The sequence below is a fragment of the Desmodus rotundus genome, chromosome 2, assembly GCF_022682495.2.
Source record: "Desmodus rotundus isolate HL8 chromosome 2, HLdesRot8A.1, whole genome shotgun sequence".
Classification (NCBI taxonomy): domain Eukaryota; kingdom Metazoa; phylum Chordata; class Mammalia; order Chiroptera; family Phyllostomidae; genus Desmodus; species Desmodus rotundus.
The window spans coordinates 51300975-51318492 of record NC_071388.1 but is presented as its reverse complement, the minus strand read 5'-3'; the positions used below and the strand labels follow the sequence as shown (position 1 = coordinate 51318492).

The 17518-nt window shown below is 41.8% G+C and overlaps 1 protein-coding gene across 9 annotated transcripts in view; it reads left to right on the top strand.

The window, feature by feature from the left end:
* The first annotated feature begins 2303 nt into the window (after positions 1-2303).
* ATP13A3 (ATPase 13A3) overlaps positions 2304-17518 on the top strand; it is an 85470-nt gene continuing 70255 nt past the window's right edge. For 6 of the 9 annotated variants that reach the window (XM_053918229.2, XM_053918227.2, XM_053918230.2 and 3 more), the window contains exons 1-2: positions 2304-2802; positions 3545-3588. The gene's annotated coding sequence lies outside the window, so the exon portion shown is untranslated. Of the gene's footprint in view, positions 2803-3544; positions 3589-15904; positions 16050-17518 lie in introns of all 9 variants that reach the window. The other 3 variants (XM_053918225.2, XM_053918224.2, XM_053918223.2) reach the window with 3 other exon arrangements.

Genomic DNA, 17518 nt, shown 5'->3' with positions numbered 1-17518 from the left:
TCTGCTGGATTTTAAATAGGAGTACTTTTTAGACAGTTCATTCAGAGGCTCAGTGGAGAATGAGCTTTGCGTGGAGGAGACTGTTAGGAGGCTGCTGCAACAGTTCAGGATGCAAACGATGGCTAGAATGCATGCCAGTGGGCATGGAGGTAGGAATTTGAGGCTTATTAAGGAGGTGGAATGGATAGAACTGGTTGATCATGTAAGGCAAAGGGCTGAATCAAGAATGACTCACTTCTTCCCCAGCTTTCTAATTCTGATCACTTTAGATGGTGGTGCCAACACACTATGATGCCAATAGCTGAGGGAGGAACAACTGTGGAGGTAGAGGATGAGTTCAGTTTTGGACATGCTGAGTTTGCGGTACCCCTTTTATATCTAGATAGGACTGTCTGGCAGGCAGTTGGATATTTGGGTCTAACTTTTGTGGAAGAGGTCTGGGCTGGAGATTGCTGATTTGGTGGTTGAAACCATGAGGGTGGAGGTGATCCCCTGAGAGTGGAGTGAGAAGAGCTGTGGGTGTAAAGTGGAGTCTTGAATTTAAGGTGCAGATTCACAGTTGGTATCACTTAAGAATGCTACCAAAGGAGGAAGAGGCCTTATTTACTGAAATGAGAGAATTGGGAGGCCAGTTTGCCAAGTGCTGAGAAATGAGGAAGTGGACACAGCCAAGTTAGACCACTGGTTAAGAGGTCTGCGTGAGAGGGAGAGAAACACTTGGAAGCTAAGTGAAGAGGGCACTTGGAGTAGAAGGTTGGCTTGATAGTTTTGTTTTTAGGACTTGAGAGATTTGAGCTTGTTTAAAGGCTGAGGGGAGGCCCTGGCCGCATAGCTCAGTTGTTTAGAGCATCCTTTGATATGCCAAGGTTGTGGGTTCAACCAATAAATGCATAAATAAGTGGAACAACAAATTGATGTCTCTCTCGCTCTCTCAAATCAATAAATAAAAATTAAAAATAAATAAATAAAGGCTGAGGGGAAATAGCCAGGAGCCAAGGAGGTGGGAGAGGTGGAGGAGGGGGCTTTAGGGGCTCAACCCCAACATAGACTTCTTATGGTTTGCCCAACACTTCAACATCCCTTATCTTATTCGGGCGTGTGAACACCTCTGAGGTTTGAAACAAACGGTGAGATCGAGTCCAGGTGTTGGGAAGAGAGGCGGGGATCCATTCCAGTCTAGGGCAAGTCCCTGCCACCATGCCATGCGCACGAACACGTCCAGATCTACACAATCTAGGGGACCAAGAGCAGCGTTTTCCTGGCTCCCCTTGAGGTGACATCAGCGCAACTGGACTCTGGGGGCAGTGTGCTGCCTCAGATAAGGTGTCATCATACATTGTGGACTAGGGGTGGCAGACCTCAGAAGTGTCGCTACGTTTTATGTATGAACCAGAGCCGGAATGCTCCCTGTCTCCGGGGAAGTGTCCTAGGTGGGTGGACCAGGGGCCACCCAGTGAGTCCTTTCCCTTTCTCACGCTCAAGAATTCTGCTGGCGGCCAGGTGGAATAACAATAACACAGATGGACCGGCCTCAAGGCGCGGGCAAGATAGATTCAGAGCAGAAAGATGGCCGGAACGCCAGGCAGCAGGTGGCTGAGCACGCGCTCGCGCCGCAGAAGGAACGCCGCAAAAACCAAACTCGTGATTTGTATATCCGGCCGGGGCCGTGCCAGGGGAGAAATCTGCGGAGGAAAGTATTTCATATGCATCCAGCACTGTTGGAAGAAACTCCTTCCCGCCGGAGACGGTTTAGTGCGCGCGTGGGAGCTTTCACTTGGTACGCCTCCCAGCCCTCCGCCCGAGGCAGGCAGGGCGCGCCGAGCCCGTTGTCCGACGCTAATTATAGTAGTTTTCTGTTTGTTTCTGTAAGGCAGGGGGTGCTATTAAGGAATGAAAGAGACCTGGATCTGGTTTTCTCTCCATCACTCCAGCACAAGCTTCCTCCGTGACCCCGACTCCGGCCAAGTCAAGTCTACGCCTCTCACTGGGCCTCAGTTTCCCTGTATATAAAACGAGCATTTGAAGTATGCTCTCGTCTTTGCATGGCCAGGTGGCAAATTCCACCTTCCCCCGCCTCGCAAAAAGCCATCCTCTGTTAGTAACCCCCTCCAACGCCCAGCTGTTTCGGAGGTCCCTCCCCCACGCTTTCTTTTTCTCGCCGGGTCGGGGGTCCCGAAGAGGCGAGGGTGGGCGGGGGCCAGTCCCCATCGCTCCTCCCACCTCTGTTGGTCCCACCCCTCCCGTCGTCCCCGCGGCGCCCCTCCGCCCTCGGCGCTGGGTTGAGGCTATCACGTGACCTCACATCCGGCGCGGGAGTACCGAGCTCGCCGCGCGCGCTCCCCCGCCCTCAGGTTCTCCCCGTAGCGTGCTTCGGTCGCCACGGCGGAGGGGAGGGGGGTATCGCTACGTCGCCGGCGGTGGGAGGCCGTTTCCAAGTGCAGACCGCCCCCCTCCCCTGTTCGCTGCCCCTGGCCGCCCTCCCTTGTTCTCGCCCTGCCTCGGCTGCACGCCGCCGCCGGTGCGCCGAGGAGGAGAGCGCGGACGCCCCTGAGCCCGGCGCGGCCCGGGCCTCTCCCGGCGCCTGTCTCCCCTCACCCAGAGCCGCAGTGCGCGGCGGCGGCGGCGGCGCCTCGAGCCCGAGCGACCCGCGGCCGCCGGCGCCGGCCGCGGGCGATGGGGCTGGGCTGAGGCCAGGCGGCGGCGGCGGCGGCGGCGGCCCCGGCCCCGGCCCGGGCGGCCCCTGGGCTGCTGGGGCCAGGAGGCCGCCGAGGAGACGGCGCGGCGCGGCGGCGGCGGCGGCGGGTGAGTGGCCTGGGCCTTCTCTGAGCAGTGGAGGGTAGGGCGAGCGGCGCGTGCCGCGGGTGGGTGGCGATGATGCGGAAGGTTGGAGGAGGCGAGAGGTACTGTCGGGGCGGTGGGTTCCGGGTGCGCGGCGGCCGGCCCCCTCGGCCGGACGTGGGCACCCCTCGCGGGGAAGGAGTGCGTCGAGTCGGGAGGGGGTCTCTGAGACCGCGGAATGTGTGGGACAGGTGAGGTGGGAAGGAGGCGCCCACGTTGCAGGCGTGAAGGCCTGGTTTGGACGCGCTGCTTGGCGGGAGGGCGACCGTGTGTTGGGGCGTGGGAGTGGGACGGCGCCCCGGCCCTTTTAGAGAGTCCGGGAGATCGTGCGGTCGGAGGTGGGGGTGCGGCGGGGCGCTTGATGGGCTTCTGCGGGGCTGACTGCAGGGGTCCTTCGCGCCCTGAGACGCGGAGTGGAAGCGCGCCTTGGCAATCACCGCATTTGACAGATAAAGTGAGGGAGGCCCGGAGAGGAAAGATGACTTTGCTTTGCCTGAGGCCTCTCGCCTTGACTCGCGGAGTGAGGACTGGAAAACCAGGGCCCTTTCCTCCGGGCTCTCTACGGCCTTCATTCCCTTCACAAAGTTAGGTTCTCGACCTCTTTTCTTTGGGGCGGGGGTGACTAGTGGATCGGATGGGCCTTGGCGGTGGCTTCCCAGTTTGTAAAGCTTTTGTGACAGGTGTTCCTCGTTTCCTCTTTCCATAGATCTGACAGAAACATCTTTGGATCTTGGTGTCTGGACATAGAAGGTATGAATCACTCACATAATTAACTGCTTTTAATCATCAGTGTCTAAGAGCTATATTTAGTGGTTATATTAGCGCAAAATGAATGGGCTGTAAACCTAGAAACAGAAACCAATGTTTCCTACATGATTCTGAGCTGAACGAGTAGAACATATGTGTGTATAATAACTTTTATATCTGTGAGTCAGAAGTTAGAATTTTAAAAATGCAGGGACGTTAAAGATTACTGCAAAACGAACATTGTCTTCTGACTTGACTGTCTTTGGAAGGGTGATTACACAGTCAAGATGTTCTACCTTTGGTTAGAACTCGGTCTTTTTACCGAGGCACATGCGTTGATTTTGTTTCACTGGAATATAAGCGGCATTCCTTTCTCAGGAGGCTTGTTGCCTTGCTGAGCAGGCTCCAGTTGCTAAAATAGCTGTTTGTGGGCATCCCATTCTGGTTTAGCAACCCTTTTGAAAAGCAAATTAGTTCCTGGAAGTTGTTTGAAATAGTAAGCCTAGTAATTGTTAGGGAAATTTGCTTTTGCTACTATCCTTGGTCTTGCAGTATCCATGTTATATTGTTAAGTGAGATTTTTGAAGGTTGTTAGAACAACAAAGTTTGTTTTGGGTCAAGGGATTGGGTAGGAAAAGTGATGACACTGGTTGTCTCAATTTATAAGTAGTTACAGTTATACATAAATAACAATATTAAGTAGTAGTTTATTTTGAAAGTAAAGTTGAGAGTCTTCAATTTGAATCAGCGTTTAAATTGTGTAGTAGGAGGGAGGTCTGATTTCTTTGTCCAGGCCAACCAGGAAGCTTTATTTGGGGAGCCTCTGGTAATTAAAATTTTAATGTACAATTGGTTTGAGAGAAATAGTATAAATTTCTACGTAGGAAAATAATCTTATAGGAGTCAGAGCTAAGTTCTGTAAGCTTGAATGTCTAAAAAGTATCTTTTGATGAGTTTTCTACTTGGTATTGCTTATTAGATATTAGAGTTAAAATACCTCTGTTGGTTTAGTTAGTTCTTAATAGTTATCTCGGGTAACATCAGTTTCCCTCTGTGTCGTGTTTCCAGAATGGATTCTTTTGTGGATAATAAGTGTGTTGGTAACTATAGCATATTGTTGTAGAAAAAGCATGGACTTGGGAATCAGACCTGAGTTTGATTTCTGACTTTCTTAAATAGTTGTTTGACTTTGACCAGTGCTAATAGTTATTGAGCAAGCTTACTGTATACTAGGCTTTGAATTAAACACTTGACATGAAGTGTCTCACTTAAACCCCATTTCACAGATAAGGGAACTGAGGTTCAGAGATTTTAAGTTGTCCAGAGTCACACGCAGTTTATCTGGTAAACCTACAAATAGACATCTCTGGTCACATACAGTAAGTAAATGGTACACACACTAATCATTGAAATTCTGTAGCACACCAAAAACCATTTTCTGCCGATGTGACAAAAACAACAGGTATAATTTTGATTTATTTGCATTGGATGGCTATTGTGTTGGCTGTTTTCATTTTTTAAATTTGACAATCTAAGGGAAGAGAGGTCAGTGCCCTGGACTAAATAGTCCGGTATTGTGTGTTTTAAAAATTCTTGTGGCACACCAGTTGAAAATCGCTGCAGTAACAGAGCTAGGATTCTGGCCTTTTTCAAAGTCCCTTATACTGTAAGTTGCTTAACTTCTCTGTTCTTCCCTTTTTTTAGTTAACAGAGAACATCAGAGTTTTGAGAATTAGCTGAGGACATATGTAAAGAAAGTAATACTCTCCTGTCACATAATAAGTAGTTCCTTTCACCCTTCCATTCCATTTACTGAATCAGGCTGTGCTTGTATAGTGTGGTGGTTTTGTAACCACTGTGAATAAAAGGTTTTAAAGTGTCAATATACTTTATTCCTAAGATTAGTAGCAGCTCTGGGAGATGGGCTATGATCAATGATAGAGGGCCATCCTGTGAAACTTTGTCTTTATTCTGTATTTGTTTCCAGTAGGCTGGGTAATGGTGGAAATAAGAACTTGATGCTGGAAATGACAACAGGTGGTTGTGATTTCTAAAATCTTGGCAGCTTATCACTTCTTAAAGATAACACTCTTTTTTTTAAAATTAATTTTATTATTGTTGACACTTTTATAGGTGTCCCCCACTTCCCCTCTCTGTTCCCTTCACCCAGCCCTGCCCACCTTCACCACACTATTGACAGACAACACTGTTAAAACGGTTAAAACAATTCACAGTGGTAAGCTAAGAGAAGATACGTAGTGTCTGACATCCACCTGAGACGACAGCAGAATGTTTGTTCCAGCAGCGGAATACGCACAGCTTCTAGTTAAATCTGGAGAGAGAGAGAGAGAGAGAGAGAGAGCGAGAGTGCGAGCGAGAGCTGACAGGATTTAGTCTTTGGTTTTGGAACCTAGTTTGTCTGTGTGAAGTGAAACTAACTGGCCCATGGAGACCATGTTCTAGTTAATTCACGTGGCTAGTCCAGAAAACATGCAAAAACCAAGGAAATAATTGTTAGAGTCTACTTGGATTTTGTTGATCTTCATATTTTGAGAGTAAAGAAACAAGAAAGGATCAAAATTGGGTCATATATCTTGAGACTTAGGTAAAAAAGTAAAAGGTCCTGGGCATATTTAATCTAGAGAAAAACAGGTGGTATTTATAAGCTAGAATGTCCTGAAGTTAACAGTAATTAGTAATTATACAAGTTATGCATTAAAAACATTTGTGTTGGTAAGAGTAAAAATAGATGTAATGTGAAATGTAATGTGAAATGGCAATTGGAAAAAAATGAGCCCTGTTATAATAGGGAGTTGAAAATGATTTGGTAGTAATCAGTAAGAAGGGAAAAAACGGAATGAAGGAAAGGGAGAGCGGTTCAGATAATCAAATGTCTGAGAGTGAGGAAAGGTGAGGATGGGGATTGGTGAGCTTTCCATAGAACACTTCTCGAGACAGAACTGTCCCAACACCAGAGCAGGTAACATCTTTGACCCAAAGGCTCATAGGGGGGCCTTTGCTTCAACTGAGGTGGTAAAACATTAACTCAAATAGCAAACTTTTAAGACTGCCAAATTTAAAAAAAAAGGATTTATGTATCCCCATGGACAGAGGCCATATTAGACCTGTGGAAACAGCTCCTCTGAAGCATGTTCCTTTCAAGGTACAGGTGAAAATGCATCTCTTGCCTCTTTCTGTGACCAAAGGCCACTAATACTAGTGTGAACTGAGAATGCGGGAAGAAGTGCCCTATGTTTGAAGTCTGTTTATGTATGTGAGATGTGATGAATTGAGTTATGATTAATCTCTTAATCAAAATTTCCCTTTTGTTGACTCGCACTTATTCCCTATGGATCTTGCTTTTAAATGATCTGTTGACACTCAGATACTAGTAGGTAACGAATTAGGTTTCTGGGAAAAGTGCATTAATGTCTGAAGTACAATTTTTTGACTACATGATGTAGAATTTGCTGATGTCTATAGAATCTCAGAAATTTTAAATAGAAATATTTATCACTGTTGCTTTATATGAAAGACAGTTCTACCTCAATGATAGCAAGCTAGTTGACTCTTACTTTATTTAGTTTTTCTTACTTTTTTCACAAAGGAATTTGTGAGTTGGGCATTGAAATGGAGAGGTATGAGACTGGAAAATAATAATGCCAAATGGTCATAGATAGATCATACACTAGTCCCTTTTTACAGAAAAGGAAACTGGTATCTGGGGAGGTAAGTGATGCTACTGAAGTGACTGGGGTTAGAAGCTCTATCTTAGTTGGGTATTCTTTTCACCCTCGCCTTTATTTTGTGCCCTAGTAGTGGCATGTCTCAAAACTCATTGTATGTGTGTTTTATTTTTTCCCTACTGAGGACCAACTTTTAAGGGCTGCTTTTGATTACTTGACAGACTTCTATTATATTTTTAGCTTATTTTAAAGTAAGCTGTGGAATAGCTCCCAGGATATGTAGTCCTGTTCTATGTTTTCTAATTTTGTGAAATATGTTGAAAAATGTTATTAACTTTCATATAAATGACAAGTGATTTGATTCCTAATTCTTTCTGATCTAACGAGCTGAGTGAAGTCAAATCACCTTTTATGTGGGGGCTTTGGGCTAAATTCTCATTTAAGGTAAAAATCTTGTCAAAATTACCTTTGAAAAAGTCCTTTAGGAAGGCGCCAGTTTGAGAAATGGTTAACTGATACATCGTTTTTCAATTCTAACAGCCTGGTTTTCCTCCAGCTTTGAGAACAGGTTACTTTTTCAGTGAGCTGGATCATGACCAGCTGTGTGGGATAACATTTGACAGGTGACTCAGTCTTTAGATTGGCTGAGGAACAGCGCATTTATAGTCTCCACTGCATGCTTACTTTGGTGCAAGGAGAAAAGGCAGACATCCTGCCACCATTATTCGAAGTATTTTTCTCTCTTGCTTTTCTTTTTTCCTGCAGCACAGAGAGTTGAATGGGTATAATTAAATGCATATATGATGTGACTCCACACTGTAAATAATGGTGAAAGAAATTAGGTATTTATGAAAATCTTCCCCAGAGTCATACCACACAAAAAACGTAGCATAACTAAAAGGCTAATTAATAAAATTGGGAATATTGGGGAAATATTGGTACTTTGTATAATTGTGGATTGATAGCTACTTTTGGTGTTTTTTAAGAGCTGTCTTCCTTACTGCTAGCAAAATCTGCATTATTTTAAAAGAACTATAGAAGTTAATGTTTTTCATGGAATTTAAAGTGTCTGAACCTAAATGTTCTTGGGATAGCACCGTAAGAAAACACTAGTCTTTAAAAAGACATTATGATAGCTAAGGATGCCCTGGGAGAGGACATAGTGTGTTGGTTAAAATACTGGCTTCAGAGCCATCGGCAAGTTATTTTGGATTCCAGCCTCATCACTTAACTAGCTTTGCAGTTTGGGTCCAGTCACTTAAGAGTTTTTAGTTTTTTCATGTGCTGAATGGAGGTAATAAAACTTACCTGAGTATTGTGAGGATAAGAGGGCTCAGTAAATGGTCATTTACTATTTATTTGGTAGTAATATTTAAAGTAGTTAAAACAAGTTTGTGTGTGTGTGTGTGTATGTGTGTGAGAGAGAGAGAGGAGGAGAGAATGAGGGGGGCACGTTATAGAGGAATGATTTTTTTTTTGGTAGAGCAGCAGACAATAATGACATGGTGTTATATTCAGTCTTTCCATAGCAAAAATACCATGACTTTGCATCTTTGGTAACAACATCCTAAAAAACTCAAGCTGTTAATCTTATGTATCTGTAGTGTACATTTTATGTGTATTTTTGTCTTTCTCTGGGTGTCTTTGGGTTGTGTGCAGCAATCTCCTGCCTGCCCCCCTCCTCCCCCATCCTCTGTGTTACCGTTACCCATTGTCTCTCTCCCTGGCCACGTTATAAAACTAAAAATCATGTTTACTTCTATATATTCAATAGCATTTTTTGTGCCTTACTTTCATTTAAAAATACCGATTAGTGAAATTATACATTTTTTTTTTTTAAAGAAGACTTGAAATTTTATTTTACTTCTGTGGCCTTTGCATTGATTTCTTTAAATGTGTGTTACTGGTTTTTCATGGACCAAATATTTTACATTCATCTTTAGATTATGCTTTAGCTTTTTAAGCCATCAGCTTTTTTAAGGTCATTTATAATTTTGTGTAATGATTTCACAAAGTTTCTCTTTAAAAATTCTTTTTGCTTATTTTCCCAAGCATAAGAGGTGGAATTCTTATTTACATGCCAAATATAAAAATATAATTTAGTTTACTAATGAAAATATAAAGTACTACAGGTAAGTAGCCTACTGTTGTCTGGGGCAGTTAATTATTTGAAAAACTAGAATAACCTAGCAAATTCTTAGTTAAAATTTTATTTCGTGGTTCTTTTTGACATGGAAATATGCTTTTTATAGTTATCACCACTGCCTAGAGTCAGTTGATGAATAATTTTGAGCTAACCCATGGTTGTTTTCTGTTCAGTTTTTGGTAAGAAGAAGAACAGAATAAACTGCTTCATTTAGTCAGTTCAAAAGCATCTTAATGTGTTCTTTTCCCTCAGTCCTTTCATGTCTCCCTGGCACAGCCTATTGTGAATGGCCCTCATGTTCCGTTAAAACTGATGGCAATTACCAATTACTGTAATGCATAAGAGTTGTGATTTCATAGGTAGTAAGGAAGGATGTTTGGCTAGGGTCTTTTGGTTATGCCCTTAGGATTGTGTTGGCACCTCTAACTGTTAAATACTTTTTTAGTTCCTGTATATGCCAAGCACAGGGCTAAGATACTGGGTATACATGGCAGATGAATTACTCCTCCCATCCTAGAAACCATACTGCTGCATCACACTTGTCTAGAGAACATCACTTACATTGCATTCTTTGGAATGTGGCCCCTTGGCCTGGCCTTGGGTCTCTTTCAGTTGGAAAAAGTTCTGAATCTTCATTGAGTACAAGTTAATCTATATATTTATCATATCAAATAAGGCCTTCCTCATAATCTGATTCTGCCCCACCCCCCCTTTTTAGCTCCATTTCCAGACTTCCCCCACAGGCCAAGACAGTTTAAGTAATGTGTAGAAACATCAGTGTGTGGTTGCCTCTCCTGCGCCCCCTACTGGGGACCTGGCCCACGACCCAGGTATGTGCCCTGATTGGGAATTGAACCGAGGAACCCTTTGGTTCGCAGGCCTGTGCTCAATCCACTGAGCCACACCAGCCAGGTATTTCCCCTTTTTTGACTGCTGCTTTGTTTGATGAACTTCCCACCCTTCAGGTCTTAGATTAGAGGATAGTTATCTGAAGTCTTTAATGTCCTCTCCCCTCCTCTCCCTCCCCTGTTCCTCTCCCTGCTGCCATGATTCCTGTGTTATTACAGCACACAACCATTTTGTCTGATACATGTTTGCTTACTTGCCTGACTCATCCATTAGCTCCTTGAGGTTAGAAATTTTATCTGTGTAATCTCCATCATTTAATCTTTTATTTAATCTTTATTGTATTTAATCTTTGTTGTATTTTTAATTCCTTTGTTTAATCTTTATTATATTTTTCCATTACCATTTAGCCCCTTTTCACCTCCCTTGCCCCCTGCAATCACCACACTGTTGCCCATGTCCATGAGTCCTTTTTCCTTTTTGCTTAATCCCTCCATCTCCTAATCTCTCTGCTCCCACCCCCCACCCCCAAGCTATTATTCTGCCCTCCATCTATGAGTCTGTCCCCGTTTTCCTTGTTAGTTCATTAGATTCCACATATGAGTGAAATCGTATGGTGTTTGTCTTTCCCTGGTTGGCCTGTTTCACTTAGCCTAATATTCTTCGGGTCCATTCATATTGTTGCAAGGGGTAAAATTTTCTTCTTTTTTATGGCTGAGTAATATTCCATTGCGTAAATGTTTCATAGTTGTTTTATCCACTTATCTACTGATAAACACTTGGGCTGCTTCCATATCTTCTTGATGACTGTAAATAATGCTGCAATGAACATAGGGGTGTCACGTTCTTTTGAATTAGTATTTTGGGTTCCTTTGGATAAATTCCCTGGGATAGCTGGGTCGAAAGGCAGATCCATTTTTAATTTTTTGAGTTATCTCCATACTTCTTTCCATAGTGGCTGCACCAGTCTGCATTCCCAGCAAGGCACTGGTTTAAGTTCATTGGTGAACATATTGGTGAAACTTTAATAGTGAAGGATTGACTGTAAATGGTGTCTACAACAAAAAGTTTTTCAATTCAAGAACAGATGACCCATAGGATTGCCGTAGCACCAGTCCCATCTGTTTCTGCCAGGAGTGCTCACTGCTGCTCCTGTGCAGGGGGAGATGAAGCGAGAGAGTGGAACTGCAGTACTCACTCCCCATATCTCCTCCATACTATTTTTTATTTTGTTAGGTAGAGATTTGTCTTAGATATCTCAGCTTTAAGAAACTATAACTCATTTGTGTTTTAACTTCTGAACAGAATGATTCTTGATTGAGAGGAAGAGGAAGTAGTTGATAGTGACGAACCTAGTGCCGTGGTGGTGATTGTATAGGGTTATATGAGGTCACTGAGGGCCCTGGGAAGAGGGTATTGGGACAGTTAGGAATGGGGCATAGGGATGAGATGTGGGGGCATGCCAAAGACAAATGTACTTTGTTGTGGAATTTTGCTCAGAGAAAGAAAGGATTTTACTGCCTGTCTTGCCCTGTCTCATTCATTCAGCTACATTGCTTGGGCGCTGGCCTGGTTTCCAACCTTTGAAGCTTTTAGTCTGTGTGTCCAGTATGGTGGGACAAGTGCTCTGCCACATATGGAAAAGGGACAAATGTGGGAAAAGTCCTCTGCTGGGAGGTAGAATAGACATTCAAAATTTAGTAGAGAGGATTCTTGACTAGGACCTGGAAGGGTGGGTAGGAGCCCTTCAGCAAGACTGAGTTAGGGAACGGCATCCTTGGTAGAGGGAATGGAGTCAGGAAACAGTAGGCTCTTTGGGGAGTTACAGATTGTGTTCTATGTAGGTAGATAGGGTGTAATGTTTGTGAGAGGTCAATGATAACCACTGATGAATGGCAGATGGTGTTGATACTGAGGCAGGGCCAGAGTCTGAAGGATTTTACATGTCTTCCAATTTGTTGCAACTTTGTCCTTGGAGACCACTTGGGCCTCACTTGCACCCCAGTTCCCCTTGGTAGGAAAATACATAGTACTGTGTATTGTAACAGGGGTCCCCAATCCCTGGCCTCTGCCTGTTAGGAAACCAGAGGCAAGTGAAGCTCACCTAACCTTGGCCTCCTGTCTCCTGTTGCTCCTCTCCCCCATCCACATTGGGTGAGCGAGCAAAGGTCACCTGAACTCCGAACTCTGCCTCCTGCCCCCCCCCCCCTTCCTGTAAACTGGTCCTTGGTGCCAAAAAGGTTGGGGACTGCTGCATTGTAAGGCTTGCCTTTTTAAAGTCTTGCCAGTGAAAGGACTGCATAACTTGGTTTAATACAGTATTTTTTTCAATTTATAGGAACTGGGGATGCCTTTTTCAAAATTTTATTTTGGAAGGACTCTTACTTAGCAGTTGGCTGATGCAGCTGCAGACAATGGGAAACTATTGACATTTTAAGCAGAGAGAGAAATGGTCCTGTCTGGTTTGTTTATTGATTTGAATGAGGGGTATTAGATAGGGAGGGGATCAGAGTCTGAGTTGAGGCAGTGACAGCAGAGACTACAGCGTGGTGAGAGGTGGATCTGAGAAAGGTAGAAACGATAAGACTCAGTGCCCAGTTGGACATACTGTGCAATGGAAGGTGTACAGTAGGAAGGAGTATAGGATGACTTCCAAATTCCTGGCGTGGATTTTTAGGCAAATTGTATTCATTAGATGGAGGGAATTGGTGGTGGTTCATGGTGGGGCAGGTTTTGGGGAAGAAAGATAAAATGAACCTATTGAATTTTAGTTGTATGCAAACATGTTTGGTAACTGTTAATCTGTGAGTCTGAAGCCAGTTAGATCTGTGCTGAAAGAACTGATTGGAAGCTGCCACCATAAGTGGGCTGATGGTGCTATCCTTGGATCCTGGGGATGTTACACAGAGAAGCCTGGGTAAAATTAGTATTTAAGTGGGCACAGGAAGTGGAGGCCTGGAGAATATTAATAATAAAGAAGTGGACAGAGGATGTGGAAGCTTGATAACCTGGCCACCTGTCCCACAACCCAGGTTAGCATAATATGAAGTATAATTTAACTTAATTGTGGGAATAAAAAGGTCATTTGTGGGCCATCTTGAGAGCCTGGTTAGTATTTTTTTAGGAAATAATGGATTTCAAGTACACCTGTCTTTCAAATGAATTTTTGGAAAATAGACCCTTGAAAGATCGTGGTGCCGTTTGCATGTCCTTAATTTATTGGTAATGCTTTTTGATATGTCACTCCATACTTGACTTTTTTTTTTAAGATTTTATTAATTTATTTTCAGAGAGAGGGGAAGAGAGGGAGAAAGAGAAATATCAATGTGTGGTTGCCTCTCATGTGGCCCCCACTGGGGACCTGGCCCAGCAACCCAGGCATGTGCCCTGACTGGGAATCGAACCAGCGACCCTTTGGTTTGCAGCCCGTGCTCAATCCACTGAGCTACACCAGCCAGGGCCATACTTGACTTTTAGGGAATGTGAAAATACTATTCTTGGTTAAGTGAAGATTATTTTTCCTCTGTTTTTAAAAGACAATATTGATTTAAAACTGGCAAATAAAGTAGATAATGCCCCTAGAAGTGTTTTGTAAACTAAAAATCTCTGTACAAATGTCAGTTACTATTATTATGGTTGGCACGGTATCCAAATTCATTGATTTAAAAAAAATCCTTAATAATGAATTACAGAATGACCACAGAAAATGAGAAAGTTCAGATTTTGTAATGGCTGTACCATGAGCAAGACCATTATTCTCTTCAGCAATTTAAAGTGCTATATTTTTGCAATATTTGTTAAATGCAGATGTGTTAAGGGCTTTGTATTTCTTTCCTATGCTGGGTCAACATGGGTGGGTTTCAAATTGAGAAAAAGGAGTAAAGTGGAAAAATATTAATTTATATTATTTTTAAAAATTGATCTAAGTACCTAATCAGTTATAATTGTAAGTTTGTTAGGATAGTGTTTTTTTGTATGATTGGCTTCCTAGTGATTTTGTGCTGCTTTGTGTTCGGGTCTTCATAAAGTCTGGAAGAATCAAATGTAAAACATTCTAGTATAGATCATGAATAAAACTGATTTTTTTTCTTGCAGATATATAATAATCCTAGAGTGAACCATACTCAGTAATGAAAAAAAATTATTTTTGGTTTGCTGTTGATAAGAAAAATGAACATCTCTGGGATCTATGTGTAATTCCTTAACATACTGAAGGCTTAGAATTATAATTCTGGAAGTTTTCTTCGTTTCTTCCTTTTTTTTTTTTTTTATAGTTTCCTATTTCCTGCTTCCCCCCCCCCCCCCCCACGTTCTTATCCTGGCCTTTCTCTACTCTGCTGATCTATTTTGTTACTTATCTGTTTACACTGTTACGTTTGTTTCATTGTGCAAATACAGTGTAATCTTTTTGAATAGTTTAATCAACAATTTAAACTCAGCACCATACCACCAAGATTGCACTTCACTCAACTGAAGTAGACGAATCTAGGAACAGTTGAGACCAAGTTTGATCCTGTGCATTCAGTGACCACTACATCATCAGGATGGTCACCTGCCAATGGCAGCAAGGTTTCATCTAAGCTGCATCCTGCTTTTTTACCTGTGCTAAAATGTAGAAAGTATGAATCTTAGAATTAATGAATGTTTAAATTTCAAAGGCCATCTTCTAAATTGTTAATTGAAATGGTCAGCTCACTAGGGATTTGGATTAATAGCACTATAGTTTAGAAGAGATAGTCACTAATTTGCATTAGAATGGAATAAACTTTGATTTATATATTACATAATAGAAAAACCCTCATCTTACCTCTGAACTTGAAAGTGTAGCTTTTAGTTTGGGTAGTTAGGCTCACTTATCAATTTGGTTTGTTTATACAAGCTGTTATTCAAACTCTTGATTTGTCTCCTGTTGAATTAGCAGCTCATGCCACACAATTTCTTTTGTGCTTGTTTTGGAAGTACTCTTATTTGTTTAAACAACGTTATTTTGCTTGTAAGTACCTACTCGTGTCCCATAGAGAAAAAGCACAAAACTTTAATTTTTTTCATAAGTCTAACAGTGCAGATGAATTTGAAGAAGTGGTTAATGGTAACATGTATTATAGGTACAAGTGACATGAATTTTTCATTGGGATTGTTGGATCAAAGTATGTGGGGAGGAGGTCTTAAATTTTAATTTATTATCAGATGGTTTTCCAAAAAGGTAGTGCGCTATTAACAGCAACATGTGTGGGTATTCCTTGTCTTTTTTTTTTTTTTTTTTTTGCCAGCTCTGGGCAAGTGATGCTTTACCATGTAATTTTATACTTTACCTTGCCTTGTTTTCTTGCAGGTTCATGTGCTTTTTAATTGTTACTGTTCTCCCCTGTTCCACAATATCGTAAGATTCCTAAATTCTAGTTTCAGACAATTGTGAATTTGGGAATAATCAATCTATAGTATAAAGGGAATAATAATGTACCTGCCTTCTATCCCCTCCCCATTATCATTTGTTTTGTGTCTATTGCATGTCTTATATTTCTGTTGAGACACATGAAACAGAAACTCCATGCTATAGGAAAAAACTACTTTTCCATATTGTATCTCCAGTGGTACTGAAAAAAACCTTTGTAACTTCTTACCCTTAATCACTCTTGGTTAGCAGTTGCTCTGTGAAGACTTGTGAGCTGCCAGCCTCCTTCCTTACCAATGTTGGAGTGTCACCTCCTGGTGGAAGAGTGCAACAGCAGGCCATAGACCAAGGCAGTTTTCCTAGGTCAAAAACTTGCGTGGTTGGACTGCCTCATGTGAGTTATTACAACTGCCTAGTTTTAGTGAAGTTGAAACCAAGACAGTTGAAGGAACTTGAAAATAGCTCATATTGAATTGTTATTTAAGGTCAAGTTAAAGCTGACTTTTGAGTTCAGTGCTTTTTACATTTGTTTTTGTTTTGCATTATGTATTTTGGAGTAAAGTTGGCATATCTTCTATTGTTCCTAATATGGTAATGAATATGGCATATATATTTACTTAATGCTTATAGGTAAGTTAGTTTGATAAAATAATTTCAAATTTGCTGCGACTTGACTTATTGCTGTGGCTAATACTTCTCAGTGGAGCCAAAATGTGGAGGGGATATAAAAAGAAATATAAACAGCTAGCTAGCTGTAGCTTATTAGAAATGTACTTGTTAAAGGAGTCTTCAAAATGACTACTTGCTCAGGGTGGTCACTTTGTAAGCTATATAAATGTCTAATTTCTGTGTTGTACAACTGAAACTAATGTAGTATCGTATACTAATGTAATTGAAAAAATATTTTAAATATAACTACTTTCCTGGGCTAATGTCACTTAAGACTGAGATTCAGAGAATCTGGAGAATGGTCTGAAAGAGCACCATGAAAGAGCACCTTTTTTAGAGGTTCTTACAAGTTCAGAACCAAGGTTGGCCATGTATTGTACAAGTAGGAGTTTATAGTTTTGCTCAGCTTTCTTGATGTCTTTAACTACTTAAAAATATTATTACATGTAGATGGTAAAAGCATTCAAAAAGCTCTAAGTTTCTCCCTTCTACCCAAACACACTATTAAGTTATAACTCTTAATGTTCTTAATATTGATTCTATGACAGATAATTGCATTATCTTTCCTAATTATAACTTATTTTATACCTATCACATTGTTTTGTAACACACAAAAAAAGTATAATTATACAAAGACTGCACTTTACAAATGTAAATACAGTCTTGCTCTGTTGGATGTTAGATACAATGGTCTTCCTTAAGCCTAAACACAGAAACAAAAGCATGTATTATAAGAGAAAGTTCAAGATGGGAAGTGATAAAATGGGTATTGAGTGGAGCTTTGTTAAAATTTAGCTGGTATCCTTGTAAAATTTCCATGTATTCATTAAATTATATTATGTCATTCTTATTGTTAGGAGCTGACTTGAAGTGGTAAGTTTTGCCTTCATAGTTGTCACAATTTGATTGCTGTAGTTGGGAGATTCAGATTTTTTCACTCTTTTTACACAAATGTTTGTATGGATATTAAAATTGAAGTTTAGTGAGCAAAGTAAGGATTTTATATGTATTAGGGTACTTTTTATTTCAGTTGTAAAGGTGAAACTGCTTTTGCCTTGCAGAGGGGTCCTGTAGTTGCTGGGGATGCTTCAATTTGACAATGAGATGATACTCAGAGTGCTGGCTGTGCTGTTTTTTGCTTCAGGATCTTTAAAAACACTTTTTGCTGAGTGGTCCTTAAAAGATGCATTTATC